An 18,093-nucleotide genomic window follows, 5' to 3' on the forward strand; every position below is an offset into this window, starting at 1 on the left:
CAGGAGAGGTGAAATAACTTGTCCTGCCAGATCAGAGTTAACCTCCCAGGTGGCGCTAGTGGTAAAGAACTCGCCTTTCAATGTAGGTGACGGTAAGACACACAGGTTCGATCCCTGGGTGGGGAAGATCTGGTGGAGGCCATGGTTGGCAACGCACTCCAGTATTCTTGCCTGGAGAATCCCATGGACAGAGAGGCCTGGCGGGGTACAGTCCAGAGGGTCGCAAAGAGTCGGACACAACTGAAGAGACAGCACGCTCACGTACCAGCTGAGATTCAAATCAAGGTGAGGTTGACCCTTCCTAGCCATGTCCCTGGGTTACCGAAGTAGCGAAGCGGCTGGATTCACAGCATTCCTTTTGTAGTTCCATATTCTAAGGTTCTGGGATTTAATATATACCTCTCCACCCCCCACCAAATACTCCCAGGACCATACCAGGTAGTTCACTTCTTAGAAATGTCCTAAAGGCCACTGTCCTCTAGGCTGGGATAAAAAACTCGATAATCCAGAAGAAAGCGACGTACCAATTCCGCTGACCGCTTGCACATTGGGCATTTAAAGTTCTCAAAAGGCAGCCGACCCCCGATTTGGAGGGAAGGTGGCCGGAAAGAGGGGACTAGGGCTGGGCCTGACCACAGGAAGGCTTCCACAGAGCCTGGGCTCCGATGCTGAGGTCTGAGGGTAGCAGCTGAGCCTCGCGATCCCAGCCCGGGTTGGGGCGGGGCTCTGGTGGGCGGGGCCGGCGGGGCGGGGCGGGGCCGTAGCGCGGGGCGGGGCCGGCGCCCGCCCCGCCCCCTCCTCGGGGATGCCGGGATGTTTACACTCCTGACAGCCGCGGCCGGGGGAGGAGGCGCGGGAGTCGTGGGAGGATGGGCCGCCGCTAGGCTCGCGCTCCGGACGCGCCTCGCCGTGCGCAGGGTGGGTGCCCGCGCCTGCAGCGTCCGCCGGAGCGGCGCGGCGGGAGGTGGCCAGCGCTCCGGGCCTCGCAGCCACAGCCCCGGGCCCAGCGGGCCTGTCCGCGGCGCCGCCTGGCCGAGCCGCCCGCCCGCTCCGGGTCCTGTGCGGGCCGGAGGACGCAAAGATCCCCGCTTCCTGGTGAGTAGCTGCCGCTAGGGTCTCGGGCGCGCGGGCCGGGGCCCCGCCGGGTGGGGCTGCCCGCGGGAGTCAGGCGGGGAGGGGAGGTCGGGCCCGCGCTAGGCGGCCTGGGGACCACGCCGGGGGTGGGGGCGAGGAAGGGAGGCCGGTGCGGGGCGCGCGCTGCCGGGGGGCTTCGGGCCACTCGTGGGCCGTGGGGAGAGCCTTGTGCCCCGCGCGGCTCGGGCACCCGAGCCCGCCGCCGTAACTAAGAAACTCCGGCAGCCACGGCGGCGGCGCAACAGGTCTGGGTTTAGGGACCAGAGGAACTTGGCGAAGTCCCGCCTCCCGTCGCATGCTCATTGGCTGCGCCTCTTATTTATTCCGCGCGGATTGGCTGGGTCCAGCTGTCAGCCATCGGCCACCGCGGGACGGGGCAGAGCGAACTTCCAGGGAGAAGTGGGTGGTGGGAGCTTTGCAGACGGGCTTGGAGGAGTGCGGGGAGGATGACCTACCTTTTGGAGAAGGTGCTTTACTGAGGCTCTGTCAGGACTAGGAGACGTCAGAGAGAAGGACTGCGAGGCAAATAGCAAATGGTGGTGGTGCTAATGGTAACAGAAGAGAAATAAAGTCATTGAACATTGAGGCCAAAATCAGAGACGAAAGGGAGCTCAAAGGCAAAAAGGAGAAAAAGTGATAAGACTACACTGTCCCCAGACAGTGTCAAGAAGGGAACACAACCTAGAGAAGGATGCTGCAGTGAGATTTAAGAAGCCCTGTTACCTCTTTCCTGTAAACTGTAGGCCTAGGGAGATGATGTTTCAAACAGATGAGTCTTGTTCTTGCCCAGCTGTAGTTAGGGATGGATACTTAAAATAGTTATTTACAGTAAGATATGTTTCCATACTTGAGCGTTGTTGGTGACCGAATTTAAAGAAACATTGCAGAAACGAAATGATTTTTCCTCTGCTTTGAGGCTACTGATCATAAGGATGCAGTTGAAACAAATACCCATAGTTTGTAGAGCATTCTGTGCCCGCCATAATTAGAACCACTGTTGATCATTCCTTCTCCAAGGAATTTGCAGTTTCTAGAAGTATGCATACTCCCTTTAGGCTACAACTGCGCGTCTCGCCAGGTTGCGTTACAGAATAAAGTACAGAATGTGTGCGTGACCATTCTGTAAGGGAGCTTGAGCTCTTGCGGGTGTGGTCGAAGAATGGCTTAGCACTCTCCCTCAAAAAATTTATAGTACCTTTGGGTCAGTCTGACTGTGAAACGGGTGAATAGTTACGAGATACAGTTAACTCTGTAATGCTTGCTGTGACTCCTGGTGAATGGACGCCGAGTATTCTTGGCCGGAACACTTAATGAAGGCCAGTGCACCCAAAACAAGTTAACAGAAGACGTAAGGAATTTCATTTCCAGAGATCCAGTCCACAGCTTGCTTCACTCCTAAAACCGCAGCATCCTCAACTTGGCCCTGGACTGGGTGGGAGCTTGCTGGGGTGGGTGGGTTGGGGGGGAGAGGTTCGAGCTTTGAAAAAGTTTTAAACTGCATGGGGCCGACGGGAGGAGGCGGCGAAATTAAAAGGCGAAGGTACCCTTAGTGGAAACTGGTCGCTCGCTCTCCAGGGGTCCGGGGCTGACCAGGACCTTTGCCGGAGGCGCGGGCCTGGGATTCCGCCCTCGCGCGGGAGGCCCCGCCCCCTGCAGACGGGCGGCCTCCGCAGCCAATGGGCGGCGAGGACGCCGCGGCTCCCGCTGTGGGGGGCGGGCACTTCCTCCGGCGTTCGGGGCTGGCGGGAGGGGGCGGAGCTTTTCTTCAGAGGGGCGGGGCTTGCGCAGTAAACACGCAAGATAAGGGAGATGTGGGGAGAGTTGTGAGATAAATCCGAAAAGGAGGATGGGGGGAGCTGGTCAGTTAAACACATAAAGGGGGTGGGGGGTGCGACAGCAGGTCCTGGGATCCGCCCCCCGCCCGGTGCTCGTCTCCTTTCAAGGTTCAGCTGCACCTTGGGCTCCCCAGTTGGTGTGACTGATGTTTGTGGGGGTGGGGGGGCTGTTCTTTGAAATCGTGTGAAAATGCAAACCGAGAACTGTTAAGACTCCAAATCCTTAAGCGCTTTTACAATTAATTTGGGACGCTTTCCACATACAAAAAGTGGTTTGCAGTCCCCAAAGCGAAGACGAAGCCCCCGAGTGCAGACTCATTTGCTAATCCGCACTACTGTTCTGCTGGGGTCCACTGATCCCGATCGCACCTGCTGCCCTCCACGCCTCTCCACCACTCACAGCTTCTCCTGGCTGGACCGTCTTGGGAGCCCTTTTCCAGCCCAGTAAAGCAGCACTTACTGCAAGAATGAGGAAGGCACGCCTGGTATGATGGCTGCGTTCTAGTGGAGGAGGGGAGGCTGGGGGCCTCGGTGTTAACGTCCCCGAATAATAGAACTCAGTTTTGCAGTTTCACACGACCAGAATGTGGACTTAAGTATCTCACCTCATACTCCCCTCCCTCTCTGTTTCTGGTGGTTGCAGATGGCAGTTTGAGGCACTGATTTATTGGGAATATTCACGTATTTTCTTCTTGACCGTTGTATATTTACTGAAATGTAGATTTATTTTTTCACTTAAATAAGTGGTCTGAGATGTCAGTCACTACAGTGAGACTTCTACAGGCTTTTACATTTACAGTGAGATTGTTCCTAGAACTGAAAGCTGTTTTTTCTAGAAATTCTCTGATGTTTTAAAATGTATTTTTCTAGTATTACTAACAGAGTCACCCTTTAAGGGCATCTGGAGGGAACAGAAATGCTTACTTACTGCAATTTTGGAAAAGAAGTTACTTAATTAGATAGTAAGTCCCCAGAATTCCTTTTAGGTTTTAATTTGATTTTTTTTTTTCTTTTTAAATAGGCTTTGGTATTTAAAAAATGTGAAGTGTAGATGCACAAAGTGATACTCTGTCCACATTCCTAGTTTCACTCAAATTAAAATATTTGTCCCTTCAAATATTTGCTCAGGAGTTATGTGGGAAGGTATTTTAGTATATTATACATGAAATATGGCAACAAAGTTAGTAAAATACTAAGTGTTTTGGAAATGGGATGTATGATTACTGTTTGCTCTGGATTGCCTTATCAGCAGTTATTTTTCAGCATTTTTATAAATATACAGTAAGATGTTTTAAGTGTTTTTTCTTACTTTTGAAAGTTTCAACTTAATTCCTTATCCCTTCAATTTTAAAGGGAATTTATATAATAGTAATCAAATTTATTGGCAGGGTACAACAGTTGAGAATTTTTAAACTTATACATAGAACTAATGGAGGACCATTCATTCTTAGAGTTATAAAACCTCTAGATTGCTGATTTTCTTTTGGCAATTAAATAGTTTGACTGTCCCTGTGTACTATATATCTTTCATTATAAGGAAAACAGAGAATGTATTCCATTGTTTTCAGTGAGCAGTGGGAATGAGGAGAACAGATAGGTGGCCTTGAAGCATTTGTTCATATTTTCAAGCAGGATAACTTCTTTTTTTAACCTTTGTTAAAATACCAGCTCTGGCATACTACTTATATAATGAACTGATACAACAAGCTGTTTGGCAATAGCTGTCCAGAGTGTGTTCATCAGAATAGTGTGCAAATGAATGGAACACAAAATTGGTATTTAATTGGTCTATCGAGTTTTAGAAATGTACATGTTTTCTGTTATTTAGTGGAAACAGTCCTTTCTGTGAATCTTGCCGGTGGTCTTCTATTGATAATCACTGTGAGTCATTGAAGAAACTTCTTCATTCCAGGCTGCTTTTGTATAGAACAGGGGCTTGCAGACTGTCTCAGAAGGGCAAGGGAGTAAATATTTCTGGCTTTGTGAGCCTTGTGGTCTCTCTGATAGGTACTGCCACCGCACCCATGGACAGACCTGAACAGGTGGGTATGGCTCTTCCAGTGAAACTTTATAGTCAGGCTGGAGGCCCCCTCCTGCCCTGGAAGGTAACACACAGATCTAAAGCTGGATCCAGGATTGGTGTTTGGGCTGGTAGGGATTTTCCAGGGTGGCATTTTAGCCTTTCCTGGTCCTTTGATCCCTGTGACAATCTCTTGATCTTCCCCGATCCTCTCAGAATAATGCTCAGTTATTCATTGCCAGATCTTGTGTGTAATCTCAGAGACCTCGTAACATTTCAATGTCTGTTAGACTTTTAGGGATTTCTGCTGTTCTTTGCCTTGGGGGATCCCCTCACCCATCCTGTGATGTGCCAACTCTCAGCTTCCTTCTTGATGCTAGGCCCAGATGGACCCTGATGTCAGACATTCATCTTTGCTTGACCGACAGATAACACTGGAAGGAATGTCTTTTGCTGTGTTTCTTTAGCAGTTTTTGTTCTAAGCCTACTGGAATGGCTGCCTTTGCTGCCTTTAGAGAGAATTTCTGGCATGAGTAAGAGTATGCACAGATTTTTGTCTTTTTAGAAAAACTGACTTAATATTTTTTATAAAAGACTTTTTTCCAGTTTTTTTTTTTTTAAACTTCTAAAAAGGGCTTGCATTGTAAGGAGAGGCCACCATCTGGGCGTTTGTGGCCTAGGGTGTGCTTGGAGGTTGCCTAACTCTTTCCTTGGCGTTCAGTCGAGTTAGCCGCCGCTGACCTGGGTGTAGATACTGGGAAGAGCTTGAATGCAATGGAAAAGGCAACAGTTGTGCGCTTACACACGATTTCCCAGCCCAGCTCGAGTAGGTTCCGGGTGGGCAGAAATAGTGACCCCTCAGGGTGGGGCCTGGGGCTTCGGGGCTAACTGCCACCAGCTGCCACAAGCCTCTCCTCTCTCTGTGACCTTGCTGCACAAATACCATTTTCCGTGTTTACCGTGACGTGAAAAAGACTGAGGCCAAGGTTTCTGTTCTCCGCGGTCACCTGGGCTGAGCTAGTCGATTTGTTCAGACCGTAGTTTTCCCAGCTCAGGTCCCATCATTGCTTGGAGGAGTAAGTGACCTTTTTAGGAGTACGGTAGGAGGCTCCGTGGTGTTAATTTCCTTTCCCCTTTCTTCTCTAAGGACGTTTGGTGGTGGGAACCCGTGTCCTCCCTGTCTCTTCTGCCAGGAGACCTTGGTGCCTGCCCTCCCCCGGCCCAGCCTCATCGACAGGCTCCTTCCGGCCCTGCTGCCCCATCTTCTCTGCCGTAGTTCTCCTTCCCTCTTGCCCTGTGATGTTCATATTTGTAATCTAATTGTTCCCAATAGGAGTTAATTTTTTACTGTGTTTTTGGGAGAGGGGCAGTAATCCTTAGTTCCTCAGGTAGGGAGAAACCACAAGGGGCTTGGGGGTTATATTTTGGACAAAAAAAAAGATGAGAGCTGCAAAAAGATACTTAAATACTGATTGAAAAATAGAAAAAGTTAGAATATTCTTTCTCATATATTTCTACTGTGCTTCCAGTTCTTTTTTTTTTTTAGATTGTTGTTTTTCTCATACTCCCGTGTTTACCTGGAAAATTAACTCTAGTTTCTTTCTGATCATAACCATAACAAAGCCACATATCACCTATTATATTATTATTGGGAAAACTCAACATGTAGACATGTTTATGAAAAACTGTCATACCTCTGAAATGTAAGGAGTTGTGACTCTTCCGTTGCTTCTCTGTCTAACTCCTGGGCCCTATAATAAAATAATGTGATACATTTGCATACTGTCATAAAGATACCCAGAACTGGACAGTAGGTAATTTATTTCAGGCAAATAGCACGTCCTTATTTTAAATAGTCATGTTTAGGCATGTTCTGCTACTTAACAAATACAAGTAAATTGAAGGACATTGTACAAAGAGAATGCTTCCTGGTGGATTGTTTTATGGCAATAAATTGATGTTTCATCTTCAATTTCATATGGTCACCTATAGATTCACTTCTTTTGATTTTTTTTTAATAGTCTTTGATATTAAGACATGTTTAGAAGAGAATGGTGGCAGGGAAAGTATTCAGTGAAAATGGCACTTTTTAAAACATTTTTTTGTGTGCATCTGAGAGCTTTAGTAAAGTTTCTCCAGTTGATAAGTATTTTGATGGTTGAATGGTATACTGTTTTCAACTTCACTTTGTCGTCTTGAGCCCTGGAGTGTTCAGGGTATCAGCCATCGGTGATGAGCTGTATTTTATTAGGTGGTTCTCCCACTGGTCTTCTCATCATTCTGATCTCTCTCTCTGTCTCTCTCATCGCAAGGCATTTATTACACTGTGCTCAGTGGTATTTGGTGCGTGGGTGGGAGGGAGTCTGAGCTTCTGGCAGAGTTTCCCAGCACCCAGCCCCCAGGGAGAGGCTGCTGCCTCTTCTGTGAGCAGCAAGCCTGGGGCTGGGACTGCCCTCCCGGGGTCCCAGGGACAGACCTGGCTGCTGGGGTCCAGGCCAGGGTGCTCCGGGCTCTGGCACTCAGCACCTCCTGTGTTAGTTTCCTAGGGTGGCCCCAGCGAGTTAACCGCAAACTGGATGGCTGCAGACAGCAGAGGTTTACACGCACCGTTCTGAAGGTTCTGAAGGTCGGAAGTCGGGTTGTCCACCGGGCCGTGCTCCCGGGACTGCGGGCCCCGTGCCTCTCAGCCCGCGTGTTGGTCGCCCTTCTGGACCCTGCGTGCTGGGCGGCCATCCCCGTCTCTGCCCTGCCACTCGGCCGCCTTCCTGTGTCTCCTCCTCTCCTCAAAAGGACGCCAGGCTTACTGGATTAGGGCTGTCCGATGGCTTCATCTTTGCTTCTGATCTCTTATGCTTAAAATTTAACAAACATGATCTGAAAGCTTTTTTTTTCCTTCCAGTTTCTTGACCACACCAAAGGTTTTTAGATTTCTGGTCTTTCTGTTCTGAACAGAGTATTTTAAGGCTGTACAGGGATGGTACTGTGTCAGTACCAGAGGGATGCAGGCGCCCAGGTCGTGCTGTATATGCATGTCCTCTGCAGCCTGTATCTTACAGCTGCCCCAGAACAGCTGTTCCAGAATCAGCTTTCCATTCACCCTTATTTTGTGGTTTCCCTTAGGAGACCTTAAGTACGTAATTCACTGAATCAGATACTTTCAGAGCTGGAAGAAACTTAAACATCGTCTAAACTGATCTTTTCATTTAATGTGAGAATAAAGTGAAGCCCAAGGATGTGAACTTGCTAACCCACATTCCTCCGCATCCCACCGCATCCCCTAGCAGCCCACACTGTCCCTCGTGCCTCTGCGAGGCTCTGAGTGGTGGGCACGGTGTGTTGTTTTTTACTTCTGTTGAGTTAGCAGTCCTGTGTTCCTCAGGCAACAAGAAGAAATGCCACATGGTCTTTTTAGAAAAGATTTGCTAATTTAAAGCATTATTTGTTTATGATGGGTGTCTGGCCCTGCTGCTCCCATCATTCCACTCCGGGGGTGGGCAGTTCTTGGGGCAGTTTATGCTTAAGAATCAGCCCCTCCTAGCAAGCACAGCCAGCCTCTCAGCTCAGCTGCTGGCCAGGTAGTATCGACATCACTGTTAATCATCAGTGAAAATAAATGAGGTAAGTACATATAACTCTAGAGATTTCCCTGTAGCTCAAACGGTAAAGAATGTGCCTGCGAGGCAGGAGACCAGGGTTCCATCCCTGGATTGGGAAGTTCCTCTGGAGGGGGTAATGGTAATCCATCCACTCCGGTATTCTTGCCTGGAGAATCCCATGGACAGAGGAGCCTGGCGGGCTATAGTCCATGGGGTCACAAAGAGTCAAACACGACTGAGCGACTAACACACACACACGCACACCCCTACCTCTCTGCACCCGCGTGCGTGCACACACACACACACACACACACACACACACACATCCACATCCACCCCTACCTCTCTGCACCTGCGTGCGTGCACACACACACATATACACACACACCCCTACCTCTCTGCACCCGTGTGCGTGCACACACACACACCTGCATGAGAATTGAGCAATAACCAAAGAGAGAATCGGCTCAGACCGGTGGACGGGCACAGGACCCTGCGTGTCGGTTTTAGCTCTGTCCTGACCCAGCGACCCCTGGGGGCTGCACTGCGTTGCTGGTCTCACCATCAGGGGCACACGCAGGCTGTCTTCCTTAGTGTGAACGCTCACCGCTGCCCCCGCCCCGCGATGGTTTGCTCTGCTTCAGGCCACAGCCCTGGGCCCCAGCAGAGACTTGGTTCCGCCCGCCCCACTGCAGCCCGCGCTCGCCCCGGGGCTTGGCCACACCAGGCTTTCCTGTCTCTCGGAGCTGGCTGAGCTGGCCCGCATTCAGGAAAAGCGCGATGACTCACCTGTTCCTCTTTCCATGACCATCCAATTTCCATCGATAACGTGGCTGACTGCCGTCCCTGCTCACTCCCTCCTCGTCCCTGCTCACTCCCTCCTCGTCCCTCAGCGCAGCCTGTGCGTGTGAGCCATGTTCTTCACCTGAGCGAGTCTGCGTGGTCATTTTAAAAAAGGTACTTATTTGTTTGGGCCACACCACATGGCATGTGGGATCCTGGTTCCCCGACCAGGGATTGAACCCACGCCCCCGGCACTGGAGGCATGGAGTCCCAACCACTGGACCACCAGGGAAGTCCCTCTCTCAGTGGTTTTTTTCTTTATCTTTTTCTTTAATTTGGAGTTTATCAATAAATCCAGGTCCCTTTTCCCACCATTTCTACCCCCCTACCTTAAAATATATATATACACATGTATATGTGTGTGTGCGTATCGTAAATAATACCAGAAGAGGCAGCTTGGCACAGTAGGTTTTGAAGTCCTGGGCTGAGTCCGGTTCGCTTTTGTTTGCTTTGAGAAGGCGGGCACAGGGTCTCGGGGTGAGCTGGGTTAAAACGCACAGACCGTGGCCTAGGACTCTGGCTGCAGAGGGAGAGCCGGGAGTGTGGCTGACGGTTCGGTTAGTGGGAAGGCGCCTGGGCTGCGAGATGCGCTCAGGGTGCCAGCGCGCCCTGACTCCCCGGGCGTGGTGCCAGGTGGGCACGCTGCCGTCCGAGGCCTCTTCTGTCCGCAAGGTGGGCTGTCAGCCTTGGAGTGTCAGTGTTTCCAGAGTCAGCCCTGGACACCAGTTCTTCTTCATTGTGAACTCTGGGGGGGTATTTGCATATGCATTTCGAGACAGTCGGAAAGAGGATCCAATTGGCTGCCCAGCCCTTGACGTTTAACTTCGTTTCAGTCGAGGTAAGCTTTCTCTGGACTTGGAAGGCACACTCACTGCAGGCCTGGCTGTGGACCATTCGCTCTCCGGAGATCTGCCGCAGCGGTAAGGGTGACTCGGGGCTTCTGTCCACTCTGGGACCCTCCTTTCTCCAGTTGCTCCCCTCACTGTTCGCCCCACTTTCCCCACGGGTCCCACCGCTTCACAGGTTGAAGACAGAGATTTGAGGGTATCGGTAAGTAGCTCAAAGTGAGTAGACGGATCATCTAAACACAGGTCTATCTTTGTGCCTGAAAACACTCTCGGTTTTGATGAATTGCAGAAGATGGGAGACAGGCGTGAGCAGTAGTTTGTTTTATCTCGCCTGGCTCTCTCGTGTCTCCAGTCAGGACCCTGACTTACCTTTCCAGATTCGCTTCTTTATTCTCCCCTAAATGTTAGTCCCATCTGACAACTCAACTCTTCATTTTTTGGTGACTTCTGTATCCTTTCCTCTTTGTTTTATGATTTTCTCACTGTTTTTAATGCCTGTTTTTTTTTTTTTTTTTTTTTTTTTAATACTTCAGTTGTTAAAGCTCATTGGTTAAAAATCATCTTTATCCTTTAAGGCTGTGCTCACATGTTATACAAAAAGCACAAAGCCCTCTTCCTTCTTTTCTAGGCCTTCGGTGGTGCTTGTCTCAGCGTCCTTCCTGGAACATATGCTTCTGGAAGGTGTGAATCACGCCCTGTGCACATCTGTGTTTCCTGCAGGGCCTGGGACCTTTCTTTTTGGGCCCAGCCGTTCAGGGAAGGCAGGTCACGGCGCCCCAGCGCCCGTGTGAGGCAAAGGCCCGGGCAGATCCCTGCAGCGGCGGAGGTCCTGGGGGCCCCAGAGGGCTGAGCGGTGGACCTCAGGCCCTGAGGGGGCAGGGCAGACCCAGGGTCTCGGGTGAGGGGGGTTTACCCTGTGAAAGGGCGAAGGTCTGACCTCCAGGTGCTCACTGTCAGCCAGGGGTCTGGGCCTGGTGTCTGAACTCTGCATTGTAAGTTTTGCAAGATATCAGAGTGGGGTGAGGTGAGAGCCAGGACTGGGAGAAACTGGAGCTCGCCAGGCAGGAAGTTGGTGGGACGGGAGGGGTGTGGAGTCAGGACAGAGACCGGCTGGGCGGTGAGGTATGGATTAGAGGCTCGGCAGCCAGGAACAAAGAAAGAACTGCAGGACAGTAAACCAGGACACGGAGTCAGATGGAACTGATTTGAGTCTGATTTGCTGAGATGTTCTCTCAGTACCCTTCTGTTTCCCTTCCTTACGGGCTGGCCCATTCCTAGTTCAAAGGGAGCAACTTGGCTTTTCTGTAAAAGGGAAAGGGACCTCTCTGTCCATGGAAGGCGCTTATGTATACATTTGCTGAATTAATTCCATTATGATGTTCTAATGATCCCCTCATGGGGAAAATGTTGAACTAAGTTAATGAAGAAATCACTAGCTTAATACTTGAAATTATTCTCTTCTTAGGAATACTTTGTGTTGTGCTTAGTCTGACTCTTTGCAACCTTTTGCAACTCTTTGGACTGTAGCCCGCCAGGCTCCTCTGTCCATGGGGTTCTCCAGGCAAGAATCCTGGTGTGGGTTGCCATTTCCTCCTTCAGGGGATCTGCCTGACCCAGGGATCAAACCTGGATCTCCTGTGTCTCCTCCACTGCAGGTGGATTCTTTACGTGCTGCTGAGCCATCAGGGAATACCCTTCGAATTGATGGAAAATTATCATTTGATTAATGGTCATCAGATGCTGACATAGTAAAAACTTGTTCCACTTCCACACAGATACATTTTATTTAGTATCTTCATATTTTTCATTGCTAGAAGTTTAAGAGGACACTCAAAATGTCAATAAATATTTTAAAAAACATTTAAGATATTTATAAAACACCAAGCCACATGGACTAGTGGTACATTGTATATTCATGAACTCTGGAAGAAGCATGTAGGAAATTAACCCGGGAAAACACCCAGAGATCGTGTAGCAAAGGCCTTGAATACTGCTCGGAAGGTTGACCCTTCCCTCTCCTGTGATGTGATGGTAAAGCGTTACTTGTACCTTAGTGTTTTCAAGTTCTGTTTTTAATAGCAGTGAAAACTGTAGTGCTTTGGTACCGCTTTATTTGGTTCTTAGTTAATGGCAGGTCAGGAACTAGCATCAGAATAGAATCAAGGTGGTTGTAAAGGGAACCTCAGATACATTTGTTAAAAAAACTCTCCTAAGCTTGGTTTGGCTTATGAGATGTTTGAAGAAGTTTAGTTTATATTTGAAAATCCAGACTTCAGTGATACTATAGTATACTTTAAAGTTACCAAGAAAAAGTAAAATTACCAAGAAGAGAGGCTCTTTCTTTTTTCTTTTTTAAAAACAGATTCCCCTTTAGTATCCTCTTTTCCCCTTTTAAAATTTAGGATTGCATTAGATTTATTTGTTTATCTGTTTACCCGTTGATTCATTCAAGACCTCCCCATTTCTAGGTAGGTTTTTCCCCTCGTTTCAAGTGTTCCAACTACTGTCACTAGAATACCTTCCGCTCCCTTAGTCTCCTGTGTGTGTGTGTTGATTAGTCGTGTTTGACTCTTTGCAACCCCATGGACTGTAGCCCACCAGGGCTCCGTCCATGGGATTCTCCAGGCAAGAACACTGGAGTGGGTTGTCATTTCCTTCTGCAAAAGGAACTATAGAAAGAAAGAAAGTGAAGTCTCTTGGTCGTGTCCAGCTCTTTGCAGCCCTGTGGGCTGCAGCCCCCCAGGCCCCTCCGTCCATGGGGCTCTCCAGGCAAGAGCCCTGGAGTGGGTGCCGCGCCCTCCTCCACTGGTCTCCTGGCCACACGGCCGGGCGTCGGTGCCTGCTCCGCCGTGGCCCGGCTCTCGGTCGGCTCCCACACGTTCCTCTAGACTGTCCTTCGCGGCGTCTTGGTGAGGCTGGCCTGGCCCGCCGCCTGCCCTGTCACAGCTCTGGTCCCCTGCCCTGGCGTCGGGTGGAATGCTGGTTTCCTGATGTTGTGAAGTCTCAGTCTCCCCCGCGAATAACCTGAGGGGTCGCGGTTGCCTCCCTCTTTGTGCATCTCGTGTTCTCAGCAGCAGCCGTAGACACGGTGGCCGAACGAGTCGGGGAAGATCAGAAGTAGGAGAACCGGCTGTCCAGGGAGGCCCTCCGTCTGCGCACGGGTCTGGGGGCATCGTTTACCTCCAGCTCCAGCACTTTGTTCTCGGCCTCCTTGTCCCCCATCTCTGAGTAGCTGCGGCTCTTCCTTGAAATGGGGTGAAATAAAGCAGTGAGAGACTTCACTTTCTTGCAGGTTCTTAGGACGGTTTATCTGTGCCATGGTGTATGCTTCCTTGTTGAAGGCAGGGGAGTGGATGTCTTTGTAAAGGGCTTTATTCGCCTCTGCGTTTATTGGAACACCTAGTTTTTGCGGTTGTGGCTCTGCCCTCCTTCATACACAGGAGGGTGATCACGGGGTTACAGGAGGGACAGACCATCTCGTGCGGCGTCGGAGGCGTCTCACAGCTCTGCGCACACACAGCGCCCTTGCCGCGGTCTTCTTGGGCCCTCGTGGTGCTGAGCTGACCGCCCACGCCGGGCACCGTCACATCAGAATGAGTGTCAGAGAGGTGTGAGTTCCTCCAGTTGGCTGGGGAAGGGAGAGTTGAAATGCTCTCCTTTCAAGGGAGAGGAAGCAGAGGTTTTGCCTAGTTTGGGGTAGAGTTCTCATAGGGCCTGACGGTGGAGAACCAGGGAGAAGAGATAGCACCCAGATCAGCATCGAGCTGCGAGCCTGCTGTCTGCACCGGGCACAGGATGCCTTCCCCAGTTCTGTCTCCTCCTCACAGCGACCTGAGTTCAGGATAAACCCGGCCTCCGTGCCGCCCTAGCTTGGCTGCCTGGGGGACTCCTGGTGACACTCTGTGGGGACAGCTGGTCACAGCGGCTCGAACCCTGCAGAGGGGTCTGGTGAGGGTGCAGCTCTGGGGTCACTGGTGTGGAGAGGGGAGCGGGGGAGCCTCTCTGGGAGGGCATGGCCACGGCTCTTCACCTTTGCTCGTGTACAAGGGCTGCTGCTGCTGCTGCTAAGTCGCTTCAGCCGTGTCCGACTCTGTGCGACCCCATAGACGGCAGCCCGCCAGGCTCCCCCGTCCCTGGGATTCTCCAGGCAACAACACTGGAGTGGGCTGCCATTTCCTTCTCCAGCGCATGAAAGTGAAAAGTGAAAGTGAAGTCGCTCAGTCGTGTCCGACTCTTCGTGACCCCATGGACTGCAGCCCACCAGGCTCCTCCGTCCATGGGATTTCCCAGGCAAGAGTATTGGAGTGGGTTGCATTGCCTTCTCCAGTGTACAAGGGTAGTTTCACTAAAAGGTAGGTTGGTACTCCATGAATCCTGGGAGAAATGAAGAGTTAGCTTGTGTGTTACTGCCTGAGTTGAGCTATAAGTACAGCATGTAATGTTGTATGCTGTTTCAGCCTTAACATACCTGTGCTTTTAAAAAAAAAATTTATTTGGAGGCTAATTCTTTACAATATTGTGGTGGTTTTTGCCATGCATTGACATGAATCAGCCCCGGGTGCACATGTGTCCCCCATCCTGAACACCCCCCACCTCCCTCCCCACCCCACCCCTCTGGGCTGTCCCAGAGCGTTGACTTTGGGTGTCCTGCTTCTTGCATTGAACTTGCACTGGTCATCTGTTTTACATATAGTAATAACCTGTGCTTTTAAGGCCTCTTTACTGTCTGCCATCTTGGTAAAATTTTTATCATTTCTTTAGTCAGAGAAATGGATTTCTGCGGAGTCAGAAGGTTTCTGAAAACAAAACTTAAGTAGCTGTCAATTATATAGTTCCATTTTGTGTGTACGTCTGTCATCACTATTAATCAGATTTTCAAACTTTTATGAATCCTTTATGTTTAAAGTCTCAGTAGCTTCCTCAGCATCACGTGTTTGTTATTCCTGCTGTTAATTTTAAATAGTCATCTTTACTCTTTGGATAGTATCTTCCTAAAGTCATAGCGTCACATGACACGTGTGCCAGAGAAAGTAGATTTGTTTCTGCTGAATGCAAAAGTTGGGTGTGATTGTGGTCTGGGTGCAGAAGAGCAGGAGGGGCTGCTGGGTGCGGGGCAGGGGGCTGCAGCGTGGGGGGTGAGGAGGGCCGCAGGGCGGGGCGGGGCAGCAGGAGCCACAGGGCTTGGCTGAGGATGTCTGCCCAGCCTCCGCCTCCCGGAATTCCTTCAAAGCCTGGTAGGGTTCTGTGACATCAGGAAGAACGTGAGCGTGTAGTATTGCGCTGTGTCCATGGACCACGTCCTCTTTATCCATTCATCTGCCCACAGACGTCCGGGTAGTTTGCGTGCCGCGGCTATTGTGAACAGTGCTATGGTGAACACTGGGGTGCACGTGTCTTTGAATTATAGCTTTGTCTGGATATAACCAGAATATGCCCTTTGCCCATTCTACTCTTTAGGTTGTCCTTTTCTTATAAATTTGTAGGAGTTTTATTTTTATGTATTCTGGGTATTAATTGTTTGCCTACTCTATAGTAACTGTTTTTTCTTCGCTTATGGTGCCCTTTCCAGTGATCAGATTTAGTTTCTCAGAAGGTAAACTTTAAAATATACAATTTAACCACGATTTACTTGATAAGTAAGTCCATCAAGAAATCTTATTAAAAGCTAGGACAGTTCTGTGTAACTGTGGTGTCAGTGGCTTTTCCTGCCTGCTTTTCTCCCTCTTTTCTTAATTTTCTGTTAATTTTAATTGGCTGTCAAAGTCTGCGCACGGTAAAGAGGAGGTCAGGTGACCCAGAGTTCTGATTATTCTTCCTCTTTTTCTGAGGGGCGAGGGTGGGCAGGAAGGGGGCAAGGCAGCAGTTCTCATGGACACGGAGGGACACATTTGATATGTTTTGCTGGATACTGACTGTGTCCATCTCTCCTGATTTTCCATTAGGTTTATTCTGTTGTTATGACTGATGCAGGTCTAGGGAGTGTGGTGGGGCCTGGGTGGAGAAGCTTCCTGGCGGGGATGTGGGGAGACCTGGGTGGGCAACCTGGCTTCTCCAGGGCTCCTCTCCTGGCCTGGTGTTGAGGAGCAGCAGAGGAAGGGGGTGATAAGAAGTCTTTTAAAACCACTTTGTAGTTTACTGTAAACTAGTCTGGAAAGAAAGGAGGACTTTGCAAGTTCAGTAACAGTATATAGAACTGTGTCTGTCGTAGTGGACATGTGCCAAACAAATGAAGAAGCAGCCGTTAATAAGCTTTTTTTTTTTTTTTTCATAACAAAGATAAAATGTAAAATCATGAGTTAATTCAGGAAGATCTATTGAATTTTTCCTTTATTTAAATGAGAAGTGTTTTTCATTTTTTTGTAATGATTTTTTGGTTAGGGAGTGCTTGTTACAGGCAAAAGACTGTTAGAACAGATGACCTTACAATACATAATTCATACTCATTAAAGTACTTCTGAGTCCTCGCTTGTATTCCATGGGGCCTTATCAGCTTTGTTATGATAGAATTCAGCACTATGAATTATTTAGTATTCTATTATAGTATACTATTCAAAAGCAGATGATCATGTGAATTTGAACTTGTTAGGTCCTGACTGTTAGACCTGTGTTCCATGTAACTTCTTGTTTTTTAAATTTGGTTATTTAACAAGTGTGTTTATAGGACTTTCCTGTGTACTGGAGGTGAAAAAAAAAAAAAAAAGAAGCAATCGATTCTGCTCTTAAATAGGAGTTGCTAATATTGTTATTGGACCTGGAGGTATTGGACCCCAGATGCTTAGATGACTGCTTCATTAAAATGCCCAGGGACAGGTTACTTAGAGGGTGTTTTTTAAAGGGTCACCTGAGTATGAAGCAGGGTCTCCAGGCGGGTTAGCTGGGAAGCGAGTTTCAGCCAGGATGGCCCTTTGTCGGAGGCACAGAGGCGTCGAAGAGCCTAGTGTTTGGAGGAAGTGACGATGGTTCGTTAAGGCCAGGGAGGAGGATGTATATGCGAACCAGTAAGGAGCACGGCTGAGAAGAGAGCTTCGCTCCTCAAAGGGTCTTAGGGGACTGTGACGTATCTATGTTTTCGTTTTAGATTGATCATGACGGTGGGTGTGCAGAGCAGGAATTACATTACCCAAGAACACCTCATAGATTATAACAGTCGCAAGGGGTTGGGAGAAGCCGAGGGAGGTCTGGGAGGTAGACCGAAGGGGCGGTGGGGACTCGCGGAGGTGAGGGAGTTGAAGGTCTGGTGTGGCCTGGGAACTGTGTGGCCAGGCAGCCGGCGGTGCCCTTCCCTGAGAAGGGGATGCAGAGTAGGAAGGATCTGAGGGGGTTGGGATCGTGGGCGTTTCTGCTTTGGCTCATCAGGCAGAGAGATGGACCGCAGGGTGGGGAATGAGATTCCAGAGCTGCGAGTTCATAAATCATAAATCATCAGTGTGTAGGAGGCAGGTTCTGTCCCAGCCGAAAATGCATCCGTATTGATTTAAATAATCAAGGGACTTGCCATTAAAGGAGACCTGAGCAATCAGCAGAATTGCTCATTGATCATACAGCAAAAGATGTATTTTGCGTGGAAATGAAATAATTTCCTTATCACGCCCTTTATGGTGGTGACTCAGGTTGCTAGCTTGATTTATTTCAGGCAGATACTAGATTAAGTAGTAGTAAATACAGTAGCCAATAATTGGTAAAAGTAAGTCCCTGGAACTTGGATCTTCATCCAAGAAATTGGAAGGAATCAATATGTTCTCTTTAGTATCACAAAATACTGGAAGTAACGGACCAACTACCTCAGAGAACAAAACACAGTGTTGTGGCTAAAACAA

General features: G+C 49.4%; 1 protein-coding gene across 2 annotated transcripts in view; it reads left to right on the forward strand.

Moving 5' to 3' along the window:
• The first annotated feature begins 973 nt into the window (after positions 1 to 973).
• Positions 974 to 18,093, forward strand: part of NEK7 (NIMA related kinase 7) — a 135,980-nt gene continuing 118,860 nt past the window's right edge. The window contains exon 1 of one of the 2 annotated variants that reach the window (XM_061161082.1): positions 974 to 1,095. The gene's annotated coding sequence lies outside the window, so the exon portion shown is untranslated. Of the gene's footprint in view, positions 1,096 to 10,326; positions 10,349 to 18,093 lie in introns of those variants that run through there. The other variant, XM_061161083.1, reaches the window with a different exon arrangement.

Source organism: Dama dama, chromosome 14 (assembly GCF_033118175.1).
Source record: "Dama dama isolate Ldn47 chromosome 14, ASM3311817v1, whole genome shotgun sequence".
NCBI lineage: Eukaryota > Metazoa > Chordata > Mammalia > Artiodactyla > Cervidae > Dama > Dama dama.